This window comes from Emydura macquarii, unplaced genomic scaffold (genome assembly GCF_026122565.2).
Source record: "Emydura macquarii macquarii isolate MOO-44397 ecotype Brisbane River unplaced genomic scaffold, CSIRO-AGI_Emac_v2 contig_3530, whole genome shotgun sequence".
Classification (NCBI taxonomy): Eukaryota; Metazoa; Chordata; order Testudines; family Chelidae; genus Emydura; species Emydura macquarii.
This window is the reverse complement of record NW_027133667.1, coordinates 6699996-6720488: the sequence shown is the minus strand read 5'-3', so window position 1 is coordinate 6720488 and position 20493 is coordinate 6699996.

Below are 20493 nucleotides of genomic sequence, written 5' to 3'. Positions count from 1 at the left end.
AGTCTATATGCAAAACAAGGGAAAACAGGGTCATAGAATTGGGGAAAACTCAGCAATACCATAGCACTCGAAGATTTGAGTATTCCCTAAATCTACTATACTCCAATCAACGCTCTCCCTCCAGTCTCAGTGAATGCCAGGCAGCTCAAAGTTCCCTGGGCACACCCCTCCACTCCACCCACCCCAAATCCCATTCACAGCTCAGGCCAAGTGGTAATAGTAATCCAAGTATCTAAGACCAGTGCTGCCTACAGATCTGGCCCTAGCCCTATTTAAACTGCTTGCCTAATCCCTCCTGATGGTGCCACCACCTGACCCCGCTTTGTACTTCAGTTTAAGTGACGGGGGAAGACCGCTCGGACCTTGCCTCAGCTGTGCTACCAACTCATCAATCTCTGCTGAAGGATCCTTTCTGCCACAGGACCCTCAGTTGGGGGAAGTCCAGAGCACCTAGGACCCTACAGCAGACTTCTTGCTACTTAGCAATGAGCTTCTCTCCCCATGGAGAGAGACCTCTTCTCTGTCACAGAGTTCCAACTTCACCTCCCTACCAAGTACAGTTAGGGTGATTTCTAAGTGCAACTGATGGAACTGGGTTATGTAAATGATGCTCTTTCTACAAAGTGAAAAGTTCCAGAGGGGTAGCCGTGTTAGTCTGTATACAGCAAAAACAAGTGCTGCAGGACTCTCCTTGTTCTTTCTACAAAGATACTTTTCCCTTTGCATCACCAGAGAGCTTCCCTTCACTCTGAGCTCCTGGCTACAGGCTTACACATGCTCTAAAGGCTTGCTCTGAAGTGGTGCAACCAACTGATGATGCAAACCAAGACAGCATTTATTATGCATATGTTGCATCCACCATTTTGTAGCAACACCAATTTTTGCCTAGTGTAGATGCCCTTAATGTTTCTTCATTTGGAAAATAGATGACTATTATCCCCCATCCCCCAGAGAGGGCTGCAAGGCTAAGATTCATTAGCGTTTACAATGTGCTTTGAGACTGTCGGCTAGAATATGCTACATAAGCATGACATCACTCAGGGTACAATCTGGAATGTTGAACAGCTGCATCCCCTCAATTCTCCAACCTGGGGTGCCTTTTACACTGCTTCACTACGAAAGCAAACACTCCTGGTCTGCTCACATGCATCCTCTAGCATGTAAATTACTCCCGGCTGTATTATGTGAGTGCTCTAGCCAGCCACTCCTGAATTATATTAGAGCAATGCCAGCAAATTCCCAGTCCCAGACTGGACCCCGGAAACACACATCTTGTACTGCCCAGTAACCCTCCTGGACAATACATACATTTTATTAATAGAAAATGATATGCACAGACCTTATCTCAAATGGAGTTTCCCAAATGCTTCAGTCCAGACACACTGATTTAGATAGAACAAAACACATTTATTAACTATAGAAAGATAGATTTTAAGTGATTACAAATAATGAGGCAGAAGGTCAGAATTGGTTACAGAGAAATAAAAGGTAAAATGCAAACAAATACCTAATTTAACAAGCTAAGTGAATGCCATGTGAAAGTCTCTCTCACCATATGTTCTAGCACTCTTACGGGCTGAATCTTCCAGTCAGGATCTCTCCCCAGCCCAACGATGCTTCCTTTGTCTTTCAAGTGTTGTCGATGCTGTGATTAGAGATGAAGGGAGAGATGATTTGTGTCCTCTGTTCTCACTTCTTTTAGTTATTTTCCTCTTTGAAAACCATCTCCAGCTAAGGTTCAGGAAACAGAAAGTCTGTTTGCATGGAAACCTCCAGCTGTTTCATTGCCAAGATGTAAATTTCTCACTCACACCCTTCTTCCTGTCAAAAATGGCCACTTAACTGGGTGATAGTCCATTTGATTATGTTGAAACCTGACTGAGGTGCTGGCTAGCCTTTTGTCCCTGGGGAACTGGTTTGAAACAGTTTCCCTAGACTTGGAACATGTCTTATAGGGTAGAATTTTTTAACTTTACATACAATGTTGCCACACATTTTACCAGGAGAATAATGTTCAACAGATTATGAGTTTTCAAATGCTATCTCACAAGGCATATTTTGTACAAAATTTGACATAGTCTTGTGAACATAAAGGGTGAACATAAGGGTACAGACTGTCACAATAAATACAGAATATTATTTACTTATCTGTATCTTCATGGCTAATCTTTTGCGCTAGTCAGGCTTTTTGCATTTAAGTGATGCCAATTTATTCTAATCATGGAGTTCAATATTTACTAGCCTGGTGACAAATCGTTTCCTATATTAATAATGTAGGCAGCTTTACCAAATCATTTGTAGAACTGAGAGCAGTGAAATTTGAGGGAAGCTGGGTCCAGCACTATTTATGTTGGTCTGTGTGCCAATGATGTGTCAGACTGGAAACTGTAAGCCATGTGTCAAGAAAAAGCATAATTCAGAAAAGTCAACATGTACAGTTTGAAGGGAACTTTCTAATTTGTGCGGATATTTCATCAAGAGCTGACTCAGTCATACATACCAAAGTAAATGGCCTTTAGTGTGTAGTAGATGAGATGAGAGGCGTGAGATCTTAAATTCCTACTTCTTGCCAAATATGAATCCTTCCAATTATAGCCTACAAGAGGCCCATACTGTGAATTACCGAGTGCAGTGTCATGGACCATTTCCCTCTTGATACTCCCATGCAATTACCATTGATGTTAATAGGAATTTGAGACTATTTAAAGAATACATGGATACATGGGTCACAATTAAGTTTTAGTTGTATAACAGTAGGACTTAGGGTGCACATATATTGCAATACAAATGCTGTGGTGCTGAGTCTCAGCACCCAGGTCAATTGACTGGGCTGCAGGGCTAAAAATTGCGGTGGTGATGTTCAGGCTTGGACTGCAGCCCAAGCTCTGGCACCCTCCCATCTTGCAGGGTCCTAGATTCTGAGTCTAACCATCTACACTGCAATGAAACAGCCCCTTAGCCCACAAGCCCAAGTCAGCTGGCATGCAGGGTAGACATACCCTGAGACTCCGCCCCCCGCAGGGTTTCAGAGCTGGACTCCAGCCTGAGCCCAAACATCTACACTGCAATTACCCCTGCTGTGCAAGCCCCATGAGGCTGAGTCAGCTGACCTAGGTCAGCCACGACTCTGTTGTTGCACTGTAGACATATCCTTAACAGCCTCAGCCAAGATCAACCCATTGTGCTAGGTGCTGTACAAACTCATAGCAAAACAGGACCTGCTCCAAAGATTTTACAATCTAAATGGAGATGACAAAGTGTGGGAGGAAAGCATTTCTGGACTCATTTTACAGGTGGGAAAACGAGGCATAGAGATACAGAATCTGATCCAAAAGTCACTGAGGACAGTGAGGGGTTTTCTTCTGATGCAGTGGGCGTCGCATTCAGGAAAGTCAATGGGAGTTAAGCACCTAGCTCATTTAGGAGCTGTTGAAAATCCCACTAGGCACCTATGTACATCTGTAGTCCGGCAGAGTTGGAAATTCAACCCAGATCCGAATTCCAGTCTAGCGCCTTAACCACGAGATCACCCTCTCTCTCTGGATAATAACATATTTATAGTGTACCCCTACTATACAAAAGATAGACAAAAATTTAAAACAGTTAAAAAATGAGGACTCTAGACAGTCATGGCTGACGCTTTGTAGTAGGAATGGTGGTGGTGAGGAAGATGGAAGAGAGGATGTGTATGTCAGGGTTATGACTGATTAAACTATTACGATAGCTGACTTTAGTAAGAGGATACAATTTTTCAGACAAAGAAACCACAATTGTCTGGTAACTAGATGCCTTGGACTGCTTCACAGGGATTCAATGATTTTTTAATGTTCTGTCTCTTTTTCTGTTGTTAAGTTGCAGCAGCTACCATAAAGGAAAATCTGCACAATAAATATCAGCAGACTGGGGGGAAAAAGTTGATTTCACTTTAAATAAGTGAGCAGGAGCATACCCTGTGTGCATATGATTAAATAATATGGGCAATTTTCCCTTTGGTTGTAATCAACACAATATGAAATTTGTCATCAGGTGATGAAATGGAATGAGATACTGCTGGAAGTCCTGTGGAGGGGTAATGCCCTTTTTTGCTCCTTTTGGTATGCAGGATCATCCTGGGTCTTATTAGAATTTTGGTCACTTCTTCCCACGCTCCCCGCTCCCCCTTCATAGGCAGCATCTCAGAAGGTTTTAAATGATCAAAGGAAAGAGACATAATAAATAGTCATAAGTGAAAAGATTGAATGTGTAATCAGAGGTGTAGAATAACAAATTATTGGACAATGTAACAAATTATATGCGATTATTTTGATGATAGGCCAGCTGGTGGCCTAGTGTCTGATTTAAATAATACATTGTGGGCAAATGTTCTCAAGGTGATCCTGAATGGCCAGGTAATCAAAATGTATTGAAGTCTTCAGCAGTAGAAAAGAGGAATGAACCAAACAATACAATTAAAAAAAAAAAATACAGTGTGCTATTCAATTGATGAAAAGTGCTATGTAAGAGCTAGGTATTAATTATGATGATGTTGCAGATCAATCCATAACCACAACTAACGTCCATAGTAAATAAAAGGGGCTTGCAGAAGTAAGGGTAGATCCGTAGGAGGTGACAATGTTCCCATCTAGTCTGAGGACATGCACTAGCTGTCCCAACTCCCAAGGCAATGGGAAGGTATCCAAGAACTTGCAAAATGGAATCGCACATTTCTGTCACTATTCACCTATGCTTTAAAATGCAGTACTGGGAAAAATCATGCAAAACACTGTGGGGAAAAAAACAAATATTTCTGAATGTGAACTCTCCAAAAGCAAGAGTGCCTAAAGATAATTAAAGAGTGGTGTTTATGGTGGAAGCAATAAACACCATTTGCCAACTGAACCTTGCTATTTGGTTCAAAGGGATTGGAAATGAATCAACCATTACATGTGCACATAGAATTCAGTGATTTTGGGCTTCTAAGGAGTACCTCCAACCAGCAGCCCTTTGTTACCCCCCACTGATGGACCTTAAATGTCAGGAGTGTCACCTTTTACCTTAGGTGTCCCACGGGGGTTATCATGAATGGACGTGTATGATCTTGATGGATGCTGGTGGGGAAATTATGCTCACTAATTCACAACTCTGTTACCAACCTTCAGCCTATCACATGTGCTGAACTTTCACAAGTATGGGTTGAAGCCCATGATCATGCTGAATGACAAACCCACTTAGGTTCATTGAGTATTTCCAGTTCTAAATGGCGTTCGGCAATCATAAAAGCTGAATGAGTCTCAGTTTCTCCCATTCATGCCACGACTCAGCAGGGTACATTGAAGTAAATCGAGGTAACGCTAATATATACCAGCTATGGGTCTAGCTTATTGCTTTTTACATGCAGGAAGAAAAAAAGATTCAGTAAATCAGAGTGGAAAAAAAGCATTCTTCCTGCCTCATGAGGATTTAAATGTTCTTTGTTTGGGGCAGAACTTACATGAACAATTGATCAAGGGTTTATAAAAACGACATTCCAAGGATAGGTTTCTATGACTTAAAGGATCTCCAGGGTTGAGTTTCTTAATGTCAGATTAAGGAATTTCATAACAAAGTTTTAAGGGCACGGACATCTTGCATCAACACATTTTTAATGTTGCTTCTTCCTCCAGTAGTGTAGGGATTTAAAAAAACAAAACAAAACAAAAAAACAATTAGGTGGCAAACTCAACTGGGTTTCAAATGTAAAGTGATTTGGGAGTGTCAATCTGACTGACTGCACCAGTCACATGACAGCTGCGCCAGGGCTGGCTGTAATGCATCAATTTGACTTAGTTTCCCCTTCCCCCTGAATGACACATGGCAGAACTGACAAACCCAAAGTGTCAGAAGTTAGCAGATAAAATAAAAATAGATCCATCGAAAATATTTCCAGCCCCAAAATGCACATGAAACCCAGTAGCAGTGAATGTGCACCTGTTGCTATTCTGTTCATAAGCTTGCAGCAATTTATTGTGTAAGAGCTAAGCACAAATGAGGAAAAGAACGTCGTATTAAAAACAGAAAACTCACAGACGTTAATAGCCCAGCTCACATTCACTGCCCCAGTACCTTAGGTGCCAGTTTGTCAGGCTGCAGTCTTCCGCTGGGATTGGCGTGGGCAGACACTTCTCCTTCTTCCACCCTTCCCAAAGAAAGAATAACAAGCAGAAAAGCCACAGCTTACTGCAGACAGATAACACTGAGGCCAGAAACCTGGTGCTTTAACCAATCAATGCCCATTTCAGTAAAACATTTTAGCTCCCCAGTGGATGCACAATGTCTTCTGTAAAGCTTTATCAGTTATCTGGATCTTTGAACCATCCTCTTGCTACTCAAAGAACTTTCCCCAATACATTTTAATAACTCATTCTAGTTCCTCTCTGCTGATTTAATTAGGAAAGACTTAAACTGTGTTTGAACTGTCTCACCAGATTAATCCATTACATTCCCCACTAAAATAATTATCTATGTGCTGTACCTCAGAGATTAATTCAATTAGACAACAAGGTGTCTGGAGAGTTTCCTACTTCCTTGCTGAAGTTTGTTTTCTAATCTCTTGAGAATATTCTGTAATGAGAAGTACAATAAAAACTAAATGGTGTTCTTTAAAACACATCATTTATATGTTGAATCATATTAACCGATCATAAAAAGGTAAGGAATTAATCACACTGTATGCGACTTAATGAACCTCTAGCTCTACTGACATTAGAGCTCATTTCCTTGCACAAGGAGATACATGTTATATCAGCAATATGTTTTACATACTGGCTGTACTAAACCTTTATAGCCGCTTATGACTTGCAGCTGATTGCCTATCTACATCTTTAGGTGCCTACATACCTTTGAAAATCTGGCCACTAGTCCCAAGGCATTGAATTGCCATTGATTTCAATAGCAACTAAGCATCTAACCTGCTTAGGAGTGTTTGAAAAATCCTAACAGCTGCCTAACTCTTTTAGGCAGTTGTGTAATTTATACTAGGTGCCTATCTGTATTTTTAGGCAGCTAGATATCTTTGAAAATCTGAGGCTATCACAGTAGTATATAGAAGGAGATGTCTTGTAATGCAGGTCCACAGCTCAGCTTCAGCTTGTTCTATCCAAATTTAGTTCCCTACCCATTTTAAAAATAAATATATTTACAAAATGCATTAAATAAGAGGTGGAATCTGATCGGCCAGCAGTGGTTTCACAAGAGGGAAGAGTCATTTAGGTACATTAGTCATATTAAAATAATTAGCCTTTATGTACTTGTTCAAATAAGTACTTTAATGCACATCTTTAATTTTCTGATGTGTAAGATGTCTTCGGCCTCTCTAGGTATATGTTCATATTAAGGCCCCAGTTCAGGAAAGCACGCATGCTTAATGTTAATAGGATTTCAGCAGATGTTTAATTATAAGTTCATGTGTATGTCTTTCCATCCTCACTGAATTACTTAAGCATGTGATAGAGTACTTTAGCGAACCTGAACTTAAAATTAAAAATGACTAAAAAACTAAAAACTAAAAAAACCTAAAATAAAAACACGTCAGTGGGAGTTAGACCTCTAAATGCCACTGAAGATCTGGACCTAAGTTCCAAGGACTCCAGCCCCTGATACAGCCCATATTTTGCCACGTGCCTTTTATTTATATACAATATTCTATACACAGACTTGCTTTCTCTCTCTCCCGTTTTGCTTCCTCCTCTTTCAATTAACCCAGCCCCATATAACACATGCAATTCTAACCATCTATATGAGATGAACTGCAGTACACCGTGGATCACCTCCCCTGGCCAGCCTTCCAGTTGCAAAAGCAAGAACTTGCTTTAACATTGTGTTCATTCTGCCTTGAATTAGAGCTACCAGGGAAGATAATTAGCCTCCCGGCAAATGAGGTAACTGCAGGCAGTAATCACAGCTCCACTCCAGCTCCCATGGCAACCAATGTGTTTACATTCACAAAATTACACCCAACTTTCTTCCTCCGCTACACAGGAGAAAAGAAAGCAAAGGGATTAGGATTTGGAGCTGAAGGAGGCGAAGGGGATTTGAGAAGGTGAATGTTTAACCAAGTGATTGGGGAGGAACAGTATTTACTCTTTTGAGTGCTCTGGAGTGAAAACCTTTAAGGATAATAGGTTGTCTTCAGATAAGGATTAAGCATCTGATCATCCCCCTGAGATCTGCATTCAGCAGGCAAGCTCCAGGAGCAGATCTCACTCCATTTAAGTCAAGCTGCCTGGCAGACAGAGGGGAGAAGAGGCTCCCAAGAGTTAGGATACATCTACACGGCAATCAGTGATGTGACTGCAGCATGCGTAGGCATGCCTGAGCTAGCTTTAATCTAGTTTAGCGTGAGTACTAGTGAAGCTGCAGCAGCATGGGCTTCAGCGTGGGCTGTACAAACCCAGTCAGGACCCTGGGTGCTTACTTAAATGACTATCCTGTGCTGAAGTCTGTGCTACCATACTTCACTGCAAATGGTACCCAGATAGATAGATCAAAGCTAGTTCGGGTGTGTCTACACATGCTGCAATCACACCTCCAATTGCAATGTAGACATGCCCTAAGTGGTGAAGCACAGTCTCTATGCAGGTAGCACTTGTCTCCAGAACTTCCTCGGAGACCATATTTGCTATCAGTATTAATATTTTCAGAGTAAAAATCCAGGATGCTTTTGTGATGCCCTTTTTTTAGGACCTGATAATATTCCTACAAAAGGCGCACTTTAAAAAAAAATGTTCTGGTGTCGCCAGTACCAGTTTCAGACTTAGTAGTGATATGGGCAGATGGCTCAGAGTGGAGGATTATTTCTAGTAGTTGAGCCTTCTGAACAAAATGTATCATGGAACTGTGAACAAGTATCATGTGAAGCAAAAGAACATGGTTTATAAGATCTACACCCATTTGACTTCTATTCATTCCAGACGCTATCCAGCATGCTGAGCACTTGTTCCACTGAACTATCAGTTCCCAGGAAACACCGACAAATTTTACTCACTACAGTGGTATGTGCTGAAGAGATAGTTTATAGTTATAAAATAGGCTTTGTTTGATGAAATGAGAAACCAGGACATTGCACTCTTCCTCTGTAGATGATATATAAACATTATATATAAATAACATTTGACAAGAGACATTTTCATAGGAAATATCCTATTTTTAAAATAATTTTTTACCACTTTTCATGGGGGAAAAGAATAATGTATCAGCCCAGCTGTATGCCTCACAGGAACAGAGCTTTAGGGCGCTGAATGAATGTAAAAGCTGTTTTGTGTTTTATAAGGGGGTGCGATGCCCATGTTGTGCTTGGAAAAGGAAATCAAGGACATCCATCACCAGCTCAACCAGCCCAGTGCCTTTCATGAGAACTAGATTCACTATAAAAAAAAGTGTTCAACTTGTTTATTCAATACACTCGTGTAACTGATTTTGAGATTATCATGATGAAAGACAAGCTAATTTGCAGACCTACTGTTCTTCTATCAAAAACCCCTGCTGCAAAACAGCCTTGAGAAGAGAGGCTGACAGCTTTGGCTTAATTACTCCCCCTAAAAATCTCTCTTAAATAGAAGTAACATCAAACGGAGGTTTTCAGGATCAAGAATGCATTATTATAGTACCCATGAGACAGTAAAGGGGGATTTTAATATATGCTGAATATTGGTCTATTAAAGAGTGGTTCTTTATTTTCTTTCGTGATTAAGGTGAAATAGTTTTGATAATCATTTTAGAAATAAAACATTCATTTTTGAACTGATTCTGCTGCCCCAACCAAGACCCAGTAGAATCAATGGCACTGTTCACGTAAGTAAGGAAGTGCTTGATGGCAGTAGGGATGGCAGAATCGAGTCCTTTATTTGTGCAAAGACCAAGTCAGGGCACAAACTGATGCTCCCATTTTCTGTTGTAGTAAGATCATTAGAGCTGGATGAAAAAATTTGACAGATCCATTTGTGACTGCTCAGGGCAACTGCACCTGTATTTCCCCTTCATGGTCCTACTCTTTGGTTTGCAGCTCACACCTGTCACTTCTCTTGGGTGGAAACCCATATCTCTCTCCTGTTTTACCAGAGAATTTCCAGGCTCCACTTAGAATTTCCAGGCTCCACTTAGAGATTTTCTGGGAAACTCACTTAACTTTAAAAGTTCACATTATTTCAAATAGTCATTTGAAGTCATAACACTTTCCAGGTTTTCGTTAGTCAGATCTACTCACTAGAGATGTTACATACAATCTCGCAACACATAAACCTTTGCATGTTTTCTACAATGAGCTCCTACACACAATTCAAGAGGGTGATATCCTGGGCAAAAGCTTATCAGTCACACCAAAGTGCATTCCATTAAAATTAAAATGCTTTGTGGAAAAGAAAATCAGTTTTGCCAAAATTTTGGTTCAGAAAAAACTGGAAAAAAAAAAAGTTGTGACAAATATCCAAAGTCTCATTACAACACTTTTGGAATGAAATGTTTCAATTTTTAATTTTGAAGAGACTGTTTTGAATGGTTTTATTTTGTATTATATTATAATAGAAAAAGTTATAAAGTCCAAGTTGAAATACGTTGGTTGGTCAGTAGTGAAAAAAGTTTTTTGGAATTTTTCTTTGTAGAGACCTGAAAGAAAGCCAAAATCTCAAAACCCTTTGAGAAACGGAATTTCTGTCCTTAATCTCTCTCTACAGATCATGCATTGTTTTTGCCTATAATACATCATATCGCTATAGTGATGGTTGGTGACTGGATAGCTATCCCGTGTTACATTCTGTGTTGGATTCAGATAAATGGGGCTATTTGTGCTTCCTTTTGGTCTGATGTTTGCTTGTCAGTACATCTAATTTCAGGGAGAGAAGAGAGAATTGCAACAGTTGTAAAAAAGGCAGCTCAATTTAAGAGACACTTTTACAAGAAGGGTCTAAAATAAACCAACATCCCGGAAAGGTATCCAGGTAAGAAACAGGCATAATCCTTTGAACTGCTACTTAGATGCTCAGTCTGTCCAAATTGTGAACTAAAAAGGCTCAGAAAATGTTTCTAAAGAGCTCCTTCAATGTAAGTGACAAGACCTTTAAAGGTACAGACAAGGACATGGCTTAATTACAAGAAGCCCTACGCCTTTTCTTTGCCAATACCCCCATTCTTCTGCATTGGCTAATGCACTCCAACAGCACAGGACACAAAAAGCCAGCACACCACCAAACATGGGTTGAAACTATAATGCAGCCATTTAAAAACTGATTTTTTTGGTTGTCAGAATTGGGAATGGGAGAACAAGAGGGAAAGATAAGAAATATTTAATCAATAAATATGACCTCCATTTTCATTTACCGGGGCAATGTGGGAGGCCTGGAGATCAAGTACAGCCAGTGTAGATGGGAGGTGGTGGGTGGAAACTATTGATCCCATTTCTAGGTCACTTGTCAATTTGTAGACCACTTACAATAGTAAATTCCAGTCTTAAAATGAAGAATAGGGGAGAAAGTCACTGTTTGGTTTCCTTCTAAAGATTCTTTTAAAACTTAACTGTTTCATGTCAGCCACAAAATCTGAAAGGAACGCTGTGAGAAAACAATCCTGCAAGTGAGATAGGAAAGTGGACCTTCTGCACCAGCAATTGAGTGTTAGAATTGCAGTCTGCCTCAGACACTATGCACAATATTCTGAAACAAGCTGGATGTACAGTGTATGCTGAAGCCCACAAAAATATCAAACGCAGCATCAATCAATCTCACAGTCAAAGAAATATCACTGTGTTCCTCCTCCCCTCCCATCTTTTCCCTTCTCGCAATACTTAACACATTTGTGAAGATTAATTTGCTCTCGATTTCCTAGCTTTTGGTACTGCTACCATTAATGATTTGTATTGCACATTAAATTAACCCAAATTTTACAATCTAAGACCTTGACCCTGTGTGTGTGCAAGCTCCCTGTGAACAAGTGGAGTTGCATGGAAGTCAATGGCTCTGAGCAGGCACAGAAGTCTGCTCCAATGGAGTTCCGTGGCAGGACTAGGACCCAAGATGCAGCACAGAAACATCTGAGTGTGCAAAGTAACTTACAGTTCATGTAAACCCATGTGTCTCCTACTAGTCTTAGTTTAATAGATATTAAGCATACCAGATCAAATCCATTCTGGTGTCACTCCACTGAATTCAATGGAATCACATCAAGGATGAATTTCTCCTAGTGACCTCCAATGAGTGTTGCAGGAAATCAAAATATTTGTCTCACTTGAAATGCAGATTAATTCTTAAAACAAACTGCTATGTGATCAACGTATATCTAATTGTTTCATAGTTACAACACTAACAGGTAGCATTCAATACCATTCAGTCCCTTTTTATTTCAATGAATACCTTTTCAGAATTAATCTGATATTAAAAATAAAGTTTAAGTTGTGAGTGGTCAATGCAACCGTGATTTGCTGCCTTGGTAATCAATGAACAGATAAGCAATAGTTGTAATTGTCCTGATTATTCCAAACATATGTTAAGTGAACCTAACAGCTGTTTATTTTAAGAAGAACAATGAAAGTATGGCCACTAGACCCCTATGGTACTGATCCTGCAGTGTGCATGTAGGCAAAACAGCAACTTGAAGTCAATGGGAGTTTTGCTGGAGTGAGAACTGCAGGATCGGGATTGCTGAACCTGTTGATTTATTCTTCTTTCCAGCAGAGGGCACCATTGAATACCGAAATTGTTTTCCACCTTACCTACGTGCTCAGAAAGACCAAACCCAGGGTTTATTTGAGGTAAAGAGAAAAATAATTCTATCCCCTTTCTCAAGCAGCCGCCACAGCTTGATCTTTTATTTATGCTTATGTAAGATACCAAAGACTTTCACAATAATTTAGCATTATTAGTTCAGGTAGGCTAATGAAATAAAATTTACATTTGATATCTTAATTATTACTTTTAAAAGTCTCCTGTGCATTTTTCCATTGGGGTGGGGATTGCCCTCTCGGTGGCAAGAAAAAGAGGATTTTGGCCCCTGAAACCCATGGTTTTCACAGAATCTGCCTCATGCTTTCCTCTCTTCTGCTCCTGCCCCTTGAAAGGGTATTACACAGAAAGAAGCCAGCTCAACTTCGTGTTTCATGAAGGTTCAGTTACATCCTCTTTTCCCAGCCCCATCCCTCTTCCTACCAGATCACTAGGTCCCACAGAGAGACTTCCATGGGGTCTGGGAAAACAGAAGGGGGTGTAAAATGCCATGTAGACAGGTGACCCCTGCCTTCCATATGGGCACAGATTTACAGGACACAATCTGGCAACATGGGCCAGAATGAGACCAGCCATTCTATAGTTCTTTGCAGGAGCACAGGGTGACTGTACGTCCTCTCTCAGCTCCTGCAACAGGTAAGTGTGTATGTGTGCTGGGATGGAAAGAGAGAAGGGAATTTGTTGTTCTGCATAGCCAAAAATGCCTTCTCTAGCAAAATCCCATTTACCCTCCCAGGTATTCTGGGAGGCTGAATTAATACTTGCAATATGCTCTCAAATTATGTATGCAGTATAACTTTCACTCAGTGGGGCAAATTCTGGTCTCCTTGACTCTGATGCAATACCGGTTCTGAGAGCACAATTTAGCTTAATAAGTACAATGCATATTAGAAATATCACACCCACCTTTGAGCCAAGGGAGAAGAGCACAGGGAAAAAGGGGAAGATGTATGTTGGTAAACCACTCATGTCTTATCCTAGTGCTGCTGGCATCCACCCTCTCCTCTTAACTCTCTCATCAAAACCCATTTCTTCCTTGAAGCCCTGCAATGTTAATCCAATAGTCTTTGTGTGTCTGAATTGTCTTTCAGTTTATAAACTCTTTGGTCCCTGCCCCATTTTCTTCTTCCTTTTCTTTACCCTACCAAGCACATTGTCGGTACTCAGTAAACAACAACTACCCTAAATTCTACTTTGTAATTACTATATTAGACACCTATGGGGAAGCCTTCTTGGTTCCATAAACTCTTATTTCAACAACTGTTGTATTTGCCCAGGGACCTGGGAATTAAGATGCAAATTGAAAGGTGGATAAGGAACTGGCTAAAGGGGAGACTACAACAGGTAATACTGAAAGGTGAACTGTCAGGCTGGAGGGAGGTTGCTAGTGGAGTTCCTCAGGGACTGGTCTTGGGACCAATCTTATTTAAAATTTTTATTAATGACTTTGGCACAAAAGATGGGAGTATGTTAACAAAATTTGCAGATTACACAAAGTTGGCAATACCTCCCAATACAGGGGAGAACTGAAATATCATTCAGGAAGATCTGGATGACCTAGAAAACTGGAGTAATAGAAATGGGATGAAATTTAATAGTGCAGAGTGCAAGGTCATGCACGTAGGGACTAACAAGATTTTTTTCTATAAGATGGGAATTTATCAGTTGGAAGTGACAGAGGAGGAGAGAGACCTGGGTGTATTGCTTGATCACAGGATGACTATGAGCTGCCAATGTGAAGTAGCCATGAAAAAAGCTAATGCAATCCTAGGATGCATCAGGCGAGGTATTTCCAGTAGAAATAGGGAAGTGTTAGGACCATTATACAAGGCACTGGTGAGACTGGAATATTGTGTGCAGTTCTGGTTTCCCATATTTAAGAAAGATGAATTCATACTGGAACAGGTGCAGAGAAGGGCGATTAGGATAATATGAGGAAAGGAAAACCTATTATGAGAGGAGACTCAATTATTTAGCCTAACCAAAAGAAGGCTGAGGGGAGATATGATTGCTCTCTATAAATACATCAGAAGGATAAATACCAGAGAGGGAAAGGAGTTATTTAAACTAAGCGCCAGTGTGGACACAAAAACAAGTGGATATAAACTGGTCATCAACAAGTTTAGGCTCAAAATTAGGCAAAGGTTTCTAACCATCAGAGGAATGAAGTTCTGGAACAGCCTTCCAAGGGGAGCAGTGGGGACAAAAAACCTAAGTGGCTTCAAGACTGAACTTGTTCAGTGTATGGAGTTTATAACAAGACTGCCTATGATGGCATGTAGCCGATCTGCGGCTGCTAACAGCAAATACCTCCCACGGTGAGTGATGGGACTCTAGATGGAAAGGGCTCTGTGTTACTACGGAGAATTTTTTTCCAGGTGTCTGGCTGGTGGGTCTTGCCCATATGCTCAGGGTCTAACTGATCACCATATTTGGAGTTGGGAAGGAATTTCTCCCTGGATCAGATTGGCAGAGACCCTGGGATTTTTTCACCTTCCTCTGCAACATGGGGCACAGGTCACTTGCAGATTTAAAGTAGTGTAAACGGTGTGTTCTCTGTTACTTGAAGTCTTTAAATCCTGATTTGAGGACTTCAGCAACTCAGCCAGAGGTTATGGGTCTACTACAGGAGTGGATGGGTGAAGTTTTATGGCCTGCAATGTGCAGGAGGTCAGACTATATGATCATGATGGTCCCTTTTGGCCATAAAGTCTATGAGTCTAAATGGCGTTTTGTGAAGGATGGAATTGTCTTTGCCAGCATTTAAATGCTTTTATACATCCAGTTTCTTAAACCAACAGAGGTACAGTGAGTATTGCTCTTCTTTATCTTTCTCCACACTTTGTATTTCTGCATTCTCCCCATCTGCTGTATGAAATCCCATACTTATTTATAAATCTCAGAGTAAAATATTGGAAACTATTTTAAAATAAAAATCCTCTGTCACTCTGTCTAGAGTGACTCACAACTGTGAGTGCCTATCTCAGGGCAGACAGTCAGAAAACAGGGCAGACATCCCAAAATGGTGGTGTGTTCTAGAATTAGATTCCACCAAGCCAGTAACAAATGTGAACTCCCCTGGATCACAATACTAGTTTTACTGGTCTGTCTAGCCACCCAGACAAGCTGGACTTGGATAAAAGGCCACTTACACCAAAAATCACATCACATTTAGGTTGCTCCCAGTCCCAATCGACCAGTTACTTACCCCAGATCAATTGGTACCCTAGATCTTACACCAAAGAGAATGCTGCTAGCCAATTCTATAGAAAATTAATTGCTGTTAGCAACATTAATGCTGCTCAGTTTTCTCTCTACCAACCTGAAAGTTGAACTACCTGAAAGTCCTGTACTCTGACATGCATAGAATTCACCAGGGCAGCGTGATGTTGCCATTGGCCTGACCCATATCTAGGCATTAAACCTGTGGAGATTTTCTCATTACAGCAACACCGTCTTAAGTGTTTTAATTGCTCCACTGAGTATGTCGCTCCTTCCTTCCCAAGACTGTTGCAGTCCCAGCTACCCCAATTGCTTTTACCTCTGCTTCACTGCTCCCACTACGCCTTGCCTCTTCCAATGATGCTCTCAGGGTACAGACTTCCTTAAATGCTGCCTCTGCGTGTGCCCTCTCTTTATTGCTCTGCGTGAAGTGAAGCATGTTGAGTTCTATTCTCATTTGGTACATAGTACCTATCTTTTTATGATAGGAAGTTGCTGCAGAACTCCTGGAGGAGTCGATTTTAGAAGCCTATTCTCCTCACAAAGTATATAGTAAGTGGAGCTGTTGTTAACATTAATGGGAGTTAGACACACACACAGAGGAAACTTACTGACTTTAAACAAGGTGTTTGTTCTCTTCTCAGTCCATGTGAGTAACTCCCACCACCAGCAATGGGAGTCATGCATGCACACTGAAGGGAGAAACAATCTCGGAGGAACTAGTGCTCTTTGAGCAGGGTGCTACCTGCCCACTTAGTGCCAGCCCTTTACAGAGAGTTTCAAACAAATGTAAATGGCAAAGCTAATTTCCTGCAGTCTGAACTTCATTTGAACTTTCTACTTTAAATCTATGGAACTTGAAATCTTATTGCCAGGCCATTAGTGGAACAGGAACTGCCATTTTCAGATACAATAAAACAAGGAAGTGGGCGGCTCAGGGAATTGAGTTACCTTTTGAAGAGAAATCAAGGACACTGGAGTCTGAACCTTCTTCTCCACACTAACAGTAATTCCTCCAAAGAAGGGTTGAGGCACATGTTTGCCTGTATGGTAGCTGCTGAATGGATACACAATGGCTTTCAGGCACCAGCACTCCTATCTTTTACAAGCAATACATTCCCTTAATGTTATACAGGGAGAATGGGAAGAAGCATTTCCTGTGAAGTAGCAGAACTTTGTACTTTGGAGGGAATGTCTATGCTGCAGTCCGATGTGTGATTACAGCTAGTGCAGGCATGTCTACCCAAGCTGCCATGGGTAGCTAACATGGCAAGACCTGGAGTGAAGCTGTGGTGGCACAGACTCTGGGGCCGGCTAGCCACACGAGGACATACTCCGAGTTCCAGCTGGGTTTGCACAGCCTGTGTGGCTGTGTCTTCACTGCTGTTTTTAGCTGTACTAGTTAGATGGAAGCTGGCATGGGTACAAGCTCCAACAGTGCAGACATGCTCTCAGTGAGCACAAGAGGTGAAATGGGTGAGAGCTTGACGGCAATTTTCAGAGTCTCCAATGGGCTGAGCACTCTTACCTGGCACTTCCCTTATCTGTTGTTGGCTGCCCTGGCTGCTTCATCTGATATTTAGATTGCAAGCTCTTTAGGACAGGGACAGTCTCACTTATGTTTTTGTACAGTGCCTAGTACAATAGGGCCCTAGTGCAGACTGGGAACTTGAATGCACTACCACAGGACAAATAATTAACAACAGTAATCTGTGAATAGTCTCACTATTAGTATAGAACTTGCTGTTCCCCTGAACATCTTTACCAGTACCCTCACTTGCCAGAATACGACCGCTGAGCAAACACAATAAAAGAGAAGCCAGTTCAAATAAGTCAGAAGTTCACAGAAAACTCAGCTCTGATCCCAGATAATAAAACAAACAATCTTCCTGGAGTGGTGCGTAGTACTGTCCTTTCCACTTCTGTCCTTCCCCAGAACTTCCCCTGCAGTTGTGTTCCAATGATTTTGTGGATCGGACCTTAGCTGCATCATTTATCTTATGAATCAGCTCTCCAGATGATCTTTGCTGCTTTGACTGCATGGTTACACAGAGGCCAAGCAGTGCACAGCAGAAGCCTGCATCCAATTTAGACATGCTTTGTCTTTAGTCTGCTTTGTCTCAGATAGGGCTGATGTATGCTTTTCCTTGGGATGGATGGCTGCAGCTCCAGTGTAAAAGATTTTCCATGGGACCATGTCTTTCACCTTAACAGGAAAGTTGTTTCCTCCCTCCACCATTTTTCTGCTTACACTGATGCAATCCCGCTGTAGCTGCACAGTGCTAACAGAACAGAATTTTGCCCCCAGCTGTCTGTGAATTTAGATACCCTTTACACTATTGCATAGGATCATAGGAATGGCCATACTGGGTCAGACCAATAGTCCATCTAGTCCAGTGTCCTGTCTCTGGCAATGGTCAGTGCCAGATGCTTCAGGGGGAGAGAACAGAACAGGGCAATTTCAAGTGATCTGTCCCCTTTCGTCCAATTGGAGATTTAGGGGTTGCATCCCAGATCATCTTGGTTAATAGCCATTGATGGACTGATCCTCCATGAACTTATCTAATTCTTTTTTGTATCCAGTTGTGCTTCTGCCCTTCACAACATCCCATGGCAAGGAGTTCCACAGGTTTACTGTGAATTGTGTGAAGTACTTCCTTTTGCTTGTTTTAAACCTGCTGCCAGTCAATTTCATTGGGTGACCTAGTTCTCTTATGTGAAAGGGCAAATAAAACTTCCGTTCACTTTCTCCACACCATTCATGATTTTACAGACTTTTGTCATTCCCCCTTAGTCATATCTTCTCTAAATTGTCTATTCCCAGTTCATTTTAATCTGTCTTCATATGGAGGCTGTTCCATACCCCTATTCATTTCCACTGGTCTTCTGTGCACCTTTCCTAATTTTAATATATATATTTTTTTGAGATGGGGCAACCAGAATTGCAGAATCACCAGTGACATATTGGATATACAAATTGATTTTCTATTAAGTTTGCACCTTCCTGGAGTATTTTTAAATCCTTAAGAAATAATGTACATTACAGCAAGTTCAAAGCATTGTGTGCAAGGATTGCATTAATATGTGATACATATGAAAGAGTGAGTTAGTAATGCCAGCAAGTTCAGTAGTTTCTAGGTAACACCTCAGGACGTGGGTCATTCCATGAGCATTGGTTCTTGGAAACTGATGCCTTGGCTGGAGAGCTTTGAGTGACTGAAGTTTCTGTGCAACTGGACTATACATGCAGAGCTGAATCTGAGTGACCTCTGGATATAGCCTTTAGAGGATTCCTGTTGTGTGGGGGATTCTCAAGTGGCAGCCCCTCACTACCCTTGCTCCCAGCACATGGGGCATGGTCAAAGGGGAAAGGTTTTCCCTGGCTTCCAGAATGGCCCCTTGGAAGCCACTTGCAGCTTCCACAAAGCAGAGCAGCCCTAAAGCCCTGCTTTATGTCAGGGACTGACCCACCAACTGGCCCCTGGAACAAGGTGAAGCATCAAGGTGGCTTATAGACATCTTTGTAAACTGACTCGTGTCAGTACTAAGTGCATCTCAAATGCACTCTCACTGGCTTAGAAAGATGCTCCCATTCCACTTTGCTCATATAGTTGCATTTAGTTCGTACTAAAGTCAACTATTTTCTACTTGGTTTCTTGGCTTTGATTAACCATGACTCCAACCCCATTAGCACTTCTCTAAGTGATACATTCTTTTAAAATAAAAACTAGGGACTTTTTTTTTTTCTTTTTAAATTTTGAATTTAAATCTAATCTGCCATAACGAACCAAAATTGATTTCTTGAGAACCACTCCTTTCTGGGACCGAGGCCATTAAATCTTTACAATGAGCTCTCTAGGTTACAAATATTCCGCAGGTTGTAACTTTGTTACGGAGAAGGGACATAAAAGTCAGCTTTGAAATATTTACAGCTGAAGGGTGTGCAGAATGGGTAATTAGCTTTGTACCTGGCACTGGGCAGAAGATCAAATAACCGAAAGAATAATGGAATTCTTTGTGGTGCAAGGAAATTTCTTGCTCCTTTTTGGAAGTGGGATTTTGTCTTCTTTTCATGGCAAACTTCTATCTTTGTGGGAGTTTTTTTTTCATATTTTCTAAGAAAGAAATAGAAGGGAATGACTTAAATGTTCCTTCTGTGCCAACACAGGGCAGAATATTATATTTGATGCAGGAAAGTATTGTAGCCAAACAAAGATATAATTATAACTGATATTTGTTAAGGTCGCTTAACAGTTTTCCCAGTCCTGTTCCTTTGAGTTGCCTATAACTGTCAAAACTTTAACTTTTATGGTGGAAAATGTCCCTACTTGTCGTGTTTCTCAGAATTTTCTGGAGAGTTTGATCCCAAGAGGTTCATTCTGTTTTGAGAAGGACATCAATGAAAGATAGGTCATTTGATGTTGTAAAATATTTTTCCAGCTTTTTTATTAAAATAGTTTTAGTGCCTCAGAGGTTTGAAGTAGAAACTTGAAATCTGGTTGGTGGGATGAAGAGGGAGGTCCTGGGATCACAGAGGTGCCTTTCA